This window comes from Solanum verrucosum, unplaced genomic scaffold (genome assembly GCF_900185275.1).
Source record: "Solanum verrucosum unplaced genomic scaffold, falcon-dt-bn FXZP01000248.1, whole genome shotgun sequence".
Taxonomy (NCBI): Eukaryota; Viridiplantae; Streptophyta; class Magnoliopsida; order Solanales; family Solanaceae; genus Solanum; species Solanum verrucosum.
In genome coordinates this window covers 218439-226408 of record NW_026020475.1, presented here as the reverse complement: position 1 = coordinate 226408, position 7970 = coordinate 218439, and the positions used below count along the sequence as shown (strand labels likewise).

Below are 7970 nucleotides of genomic sequence, written 5' to 3'. Positions count from 1 at the left end.
AACATGCTTTAAAATTCACCCAAAATCATCTGGAGCCTCCTCAACAAAAACCAAATATGCTAGTAACTTGGAAATCATATTTTAGATTCAATGAAATCATCACAACACCCAAACAAAGTCATCTTAACCCGATGTTGACCAAATTTAACTTTAACTTAAGAATTTCCAAATTTTCAAATGATGACATGAAACTCATCCAAGAATTTCGGAAACTGAACCAAAACTTCAACTAGACCAAATATCACCATTCAAACCTAGTGGAATTATCAAAACTTGAAAATGATCTTTCTAACCTCAAACGTTGACTAAATTTAAATTTTAGCTTTAACTTTTCTAGCATCCCGTCTAATGAGTATAAATCTAACCAAAAGCCTTAGGACCCAAACCCACGGTGCATCTAGATCAAAAATAACATTCCGGAGGTAACATAGTTGTGGGAATTCTATTATGAGCTTGCTATCACTAGATGTGCACCTTGGCCAACTATCTTATGTTTTCAACTTTCAAAACACAAAAACTCTTCCAAAACTCATCTAAATACCCAAAACCTGAGCCAATATTCCTACTAACCCCAAATTCACATTTCGGAGCTGATTGAATTCCATTTCGAGACTCGAAACTTCAAATGTTGACTAAAGTTAACCATTTCCACTTAAAAGCTTCAAAAACTCTTATGACTTCCAAAAATCTGAACTTTTCGATCCAATTTAAAATCTAACCTCATAAACTGATGAAATATGACTCGGGGCAACTATCAGGAGGGGCAAAATGCTAAAATTCTAGAAAATTCCAAAAATGACATTCAAGATCATTACAGCTTGCCCTTCTGTACCTTGTTAAGAGCTAGCCCCACCTTGTCTCGTATTCGCTATGCTCCATTCCCATCCCTAAAAGACACCAAATTTTCTTCATTCCTATGGAAAAACCCCAACATAGTTAGGTTGGGATAGATACCAACGATATATCTCCTGGTCCATAAGTATTTGATTTTCTAATAATTGGATTGCCAATCATTCTGTATCATTTATGAAACATTGGGTATGCTAAGGAAACTTTTCAAATACTTGGAGGATGTTATGTGAAATTCTTTTCCCTATAAATAGTCCTTCATCTCATGTAGGAAAACAAACAAAAAGGGATTGGGAGTACTAACAACTTGAAGTTTGTTTCCTAGGTACACACATTCTATATAAAAAAAAAATTTATGCCTATTTACTCAATTTCACTTCTTTTCTATTTTGGTTAGATTCATTCACAGAATTAAGAAGACTATGGCAAACATCATTTCTAGTAAAGTAGAAGCACTTCCTTAAACTTATGTCTTACCAATGCATGGAAGGCCACTAGCTTCAGTTCCAATTGTCAAGGAAATTCCAGTCATTGATTTGGGTGAAGAACAAACTGTTGTCGCTCAACAACTTGTGAAAGCTTTGGAAGAATATGGCTTTTTTCGGGTTCAAGATTATTTCATGCAAATACCAGTAGTAATATTTTGGCATAATTCACAAATGTGTCATTTAACTTGGCCTCAGACATCTATGCCCTCCAACTTTGAGTGTGCACACGTAGACACTTATACTTGTATTAAATTGACAAGTAGACACATGTGTTCTATATATGTGATAGATTACACGTAGGACACCACCATGTAAAGCTAGGATGCAAATTGACACATAGGATGCCAACCCGCCATGTAGGACACATGTGTATACTTGTTCAATTTTGTGTAAGTTTGAGTGCCCACTTGTGCACTCAAATCTGGAGGTCAGCTGAAGCCAAGTTAAACGGAATTTATATTAAACAAGATGAACTCGAATTGAAATATGATATAATGATGAAAATGGTAACTAATCATGGGGTACCGGAAGATCTAATGGACGAGGCAATGGAAGTGTACGAAGAATTTTTCAATTTTCCAGTGGAAGAAAAAGAAAACTATGCGAATGCAGCGGAAATACTCTATACAAGCAATCCCAAGCATTATAATTCAAAGGAGCATAAATACTGGAAGGAAGTTGATAACGTTCAAATATACTGCTTGAAAAGAAATATAAACGATCGTATGCAATATATTTACCCAACTATGAGTCGGGGTCGATCCCACAGAGAATATGGAAGAATATTTTCAATAGCAAATATTTAACTCGATAGTCGTTATATAAAAATGGGGGGGGGGATTTAAATTGAAATAAAATAAAAACAATAAAAAGATAACTTTGAACTAAGTATTTATTTATATTCAGATTATTAAAAGTAACTAGGAATGTGTTCCCCATAAGCTCATAACGCAGTAATCCTAATAATAGTAATCCTTTTCTAGTGTATTACATGCAAAGTGATAAGTTAGGTATCTCTAAATCCTTGGTCCGGCATCTAGAGAATTTCACCCCGCACCTGGTCCGGCTATGTGTGTATAATTTACTAACCCTTACCTTTACCTCATATTAGACATCATAATCGATGTTTGGCTTAGTTATTACTTCGCACCAATCGACACTAGCCTATTAGATAGTATCACACTAAATCTATGTTGATAATTCTTTTCTTATTGATTACCTCCTTGGTCCGGCAAGTAGCAACAAGGCGAGTTCTAACGTTGGCCACCGTTAAAAAACTTCTAGACGAAAGAATTATCAATGCATGTTTCAACACTATTCAAGAATTACTTAGTTATTATTCATACTTTGTTAATCGTTTATGGTTCCCACAACCCTAGTTATAAAAGTTAGCTACTCATTATCTCAAGAACACAATCAAAATTTATTAAAATAAATATGCTTGTGTTAATCATAAAAAGTTAAGAACAATAGTTAAACTATCTTTTATTAATCACGAATACAAATAAATAATAAAAGAGAAGAAAGAATAAACAACAATTCTCCGGCCTTCACGGCGGCTCTTCCAAAGTTCCTAAGCTAGAAGAAAATTTATATTGTGTTTTGTATCTTGGTTCTTGGCCTCCTCCCCAAATAATTATTTATGTGCACTATTTATAGATATAGGAAACCCTAAATAAAGTAATTGAGTCCAAACTAAATTAGGAATCCAAAACCAAAAGGAATTGGATTCCTTTTATTTTTCCCGCCGCGTGAATCATGGTGCTGCCGCTCAACAAATTTCTTCACTATTCACTTGCTGCCACGTGGCAGCAGCAACCATCAGAATTGAAATTCCTCAATTGCAGCCGTCATTCTCATGCATATATAAATATATTATTTTATTCAATTTAATTCATTAAGCTGTCTGCTTAATTTCCTTCTTCAACCTTTCATCTTTAATTCGTTTTAGCTTCAAACTTCTTCATTTTTCCACCAATTTAATCCTACAAATAAAATACGCAATTTAACACAATTTATAAAATTCATGCTCAAAAAGAACAAATATAAATAATAAATATGAGAAAATAATGATTAAAAATATGTATCTTTAGACTCACATCAGAAGTCTTGGAACACAACTGTAATATTGATGGACAAGATAAAAAGAAACATGGCCTAGTAACCCTCCAAAATATAGGTACCTATTATTTCACTTTTTTCCTTCTATGTATTATTATTAATTTCTTAGTAATTATGGCAACTTAGATGGGTTAAGGAGTAGTTTGGTAGCTGATTAGAATATTAGAAATACATGCATTAGTTATGAGAGAATCAATGTATTATTTTCTACAAGAGTTAGTTATGACTAGGAGGGTTATGGCGCCCAGCTCAGCTGGAAAGGCGTAACCTGATCTGAGAAGTGCTATTAAGCTAACTGACTAAGATTGAAATCTAAATCTAGTCTTCGAGACCTCATAATAAAAGAAAGTCGTGGAGTGCATAAGACCCTATGGATATAGGAACGACTTTCTTGTGGTAGTAATTAAGAATGAGCAAGTAGGGGGTGGCAACTAAAGAGGTAACGAGATTGACCGTGACTTATTCATGTATTATTTATTCCACTTTCTAAATAGTATAAAATTATACATAAATTTCCTCATAACTTACACATGTATTAGTAATGCGGATTTCTAAATTGCTAACAAAACACCTTATATTTTCATATGAAAGTTAAATATGAGAATGAACTTACAGGGATGTTATTGGTGCATATTCATCTGAAGTAAGAAAGTTGAGCATGATCATCTTTGATTTGGTAAGGAAAGGACTAGGCTTGGAGGAAGGGTACTTTGGCAAAGAACATAAGCAGAAAATGATTGTCCATCACTTTCCAGTATGCCCAGATCCAAGTTCAACCTTGGGAATGGATGGACATTGTGATCCTAATCTCATAACCATTTACCAACAACAAGTATATGGCCTTCAAATACTGAAGAATGAGGAATGGATTGGTGTCACAACCTAGACCGTCGTGATTGGCACCCACACTAACACTCCGGTGGGAGAACCATTACTACAACCCAACCCAAAAAAATAATCTAAAAAACTAAGGCATATAAGTCAATTACTAAGGAAAGACAATAGAGTTCCCATAAACTCTATCATAAGTTCAACAATAACTAAATACATGCGGAAGAATAAACCTAGAACCTGAAAGTCAATGTACCAAAAGCATTCTAACAATGAACCAAGTCTAAACAAGAAGGGATACGACCCCATACTAATGTACTAACTAAAACAAATGTCTAAGTCTGGAAATGGTGGAGATAGGCGAAAGAGAATTCTATGGCAACCCGGAAGAATTGGCTCACCCTTGAATTCGAAGCGACGATCACTGATCTTTTAAGCGAGGTTTGTCAATTGCCGCTTGAAGATGCCTTGTACTCAACAAAAATAAGAGCAAGTGCAGAATCAGTACACAACCACAGTGTACTGTTAGGATCACGCGGCTATCCCACTAGTGCAACATAAACAAGTCAAACAACATTATAATCACAGGCATATATATATATATATATATCAAGATATACAATATTATCAACATTTACGAACAACTTCACATTTTATGTCAAATCATTGATCCTCTCATGGAACCCAAACCCAAATAGTTAGCATGCTGAAACGTGGCAACCAATCCCATATTTATGCCGAAACGTGGTAACCGATCCCATTTTTATGTCGGAACGTGGCAACCGATCCCATTCACACACCACAAATCACAATCACAAGTATATCATCAAGATCATACATTTAAGTCATGATTTCATGGCATTCATCAATTATCCATCTCAATTACAACAAGTGTGATCACGCTGCTCGGAAACACCCAGTGCTGACCACACTGAGAGACACGAAAGCGCAGGTAACGCCAGTTGGCGAAGTGGCGTTAAGCATCCCTAGCGGTACGAAAAGAGGGGTCGTGATGATATCATCTACGTTCGTGAGGAGAATTCAAAACTCGAGATGTTAGTCAACATTGCAATATTCATACATAAACAAGTATCATAATGAAGCAAGAACAAGCATACATCACACAATCATAGAATCACAAACATCACCTACCTCGAAATAAGCTTGAACCCCTAATAAACTTGATCCTTCCCTTTACGAATTCGTTCCACTTGTTCTTGGTCTGCAAACAATCAATATAACACATGAATCAATAAACAATCACTAATTACCAAGATTACTAACAATTCTATGAACCCTAGACCATACCCATGATCCCAATTATCCAATTTAGTGTTGTTTCCACCATAAAATCTATAACAAAACCCTCCCCCATCAATATTCACCCATTTTACTACGTTCTGCGGATCGAAAAATGGATTCGGGGAGTGAAAAGCTTACTTTAGCCTCAGGAGTGGCGAAAAACTAGTAGGAGTAGCCTGGGGGTTGTTCCTTAGCTCAAAAAGTCAAAAAGTGCATAATGAGGTCGTTTAGGGGTTTATTAACGACTTTAATTCGTTTCGGTCCGGCTGCAGCGGCCCTCACCCCGTTGTAGTGTCCCTGCCAAAGCAACCAGAACCCCCACCCCAGCGGCTTCCGCGTAACAGTGAGCTATTCGTCTTTCATCTACGATTTTGAGTCTTGTCGTACCTGCCACAACGACCATCATCCCGCTATGGCAGCCACACTAGAGCTGCAACTATCCCGCCAAAGAGGCCCAAACGGAACCAGAGAGCTAATTATAAGAATTCCAAAATCCCATTTCACTACACACCTCTAACCCACAACTCTCAGTAAATACCCTTTATGCTAGGATTGATTTCGGGAGTTCTACTTGCCCGAGTTCCATTCCTTAAAGTCGTACGGATTATTTAACGAGTTATCTAACTACTCATGTAATCAAAATCATAATTACTTCACCTGATTGTTATCAGATTTCCCTACACCTCAATGACTTTGATTTCGTCCAAATCTGGACAAGGTTGGGAAAATCCAAATAGTACGAAAAAGTTTTCCGGCCCTAAATTTACCCCCATTGGCTTTTCTATATCGACGGGAAGAGGTCGTTACAATTGGTGTGGAACCTCTACCTCATGCATTTGTTGTCAATTTCGGTCTCCCAATAATGGTAATATTTCTTTTAACTTTTATTTATGAATGATACATAGACGTGCATGCCCTATAATTTTACTTCAGCTGACATGTATTCCCTCCAACTTTTGGTGTGCTGTGTGCACAAATATACTCTAAAACTTGTAAAAATTAAACAAGTAGACACATTAGACGTGTCCTACATGACATAATACATGTAGGACGCCACGTAGTAAAATTGTCATATATGATGCCATGTAGGACGAATGAGTTTATTTGTTCAATTTTATACAAGTTTAAATGTTTACTTGTGAACACCTAAAGTTAAAGGTAATAATTGTCAGCTGAAGCCAATTTTAAGGTTATGTGTATGTATTATGCCTTTTATTTTATGATATAATACATAAACGTGACATATCATGTGACATCTAAACAATAGATACACATGTCCTATTTGTATTATGCCACATAGAAATGTGTGTGTCTATTTGTTAACTTTATACAAGTTTAAGTGTCTACTAGTCCAAATCCAAAGTAGGAGGGCATAAATATCAGTTGATGCCAATTTAAAGAGCTTATTTATGTTTTATGCCTTTATTTAGTCAATTTTGTTTCATTTTATGTGTCCTTGTTAATTTGAATGAGTATGAAAGTTTAAATTAATTGTAAAACTGGTTTTAAATCTATATTTCTTAAACTAAAGGTATATATAAGATTGATATAGTACATAATCATGCCCTTTAAGTTGGCCTATCTGACATTTATTTCCTTTAATTGTGGGTATGCACATGTACACTTAAATATGTATAGAGTTGACCAAGTAAAGACACACATCCTACTTGCGTCCTACGTGACAATTTACATCCTATGTGTCATCCGGTGTGGCGTCCTACGTGTATTATGCCACGTAGACATGTGTCTCTACTTATCCAACTCTATATAAGTTTAAATGTCTACTTGTATAAATACAGGTAATGACCAATGGGAAGTTGGAAAGTGTTGCACATCGAGCAGTGCCAAATACAACTGAAACATGTACATGCATTGGTACTTATTTTTCTCCAGCAAATATTGTCGAGCCTGCAAAATTATTTGTTGGTCTAGAAAATTCTCCATTGTTTAAACCCTTCAAATGGGACACTAAATTTTTTCCACATTATGCCAACAAGAAATTAGTATACCACGCAGCATTGGAGGCTTTCAAATCTATGCTTAGTCATTTGAATTTCTATCAAAATAAGAGTTTTTCATTAATTTACAATTCTTTTGTAATTTGTGACCTAAGTTTGAATCGAGCTGGTTATTCAATCTTGAATAAGAATCTTTTTGATTCTTGCCGATAAGATGATAAATTAAAACTTTTGAAACTTGTAACTATAAACATATCAAAACATTTGGATGGTTATGAAACTTTTATGACTTGTTATTTTTAATCTTCCAAAATATTTATATGACTAGAAGAACTTTTAAGACTTGTCTGTTTTGGTGCCAATAATGGAGGTATTTCTTTAACTTTATTTATTCCATTTTATGTGTCCTTATTAATTTGTT

The 7970-nt window shown here is 35.2% G+C and overlaps 1 pseudogene; it reads left to right on the top strand.

Annotated features, from left to right (window-relative positions):
- The first annotated feature begins 1271 nt into the window (after positions 1 to 1271).
- On the top strand, positions 1272 to 7762 carry LOC125809114 (hyoscyamine 6-dioxygenase-like; annotated as a pseudogene).
- Positions 7763 to 7970: the final 208 nt, after the last annotated feature.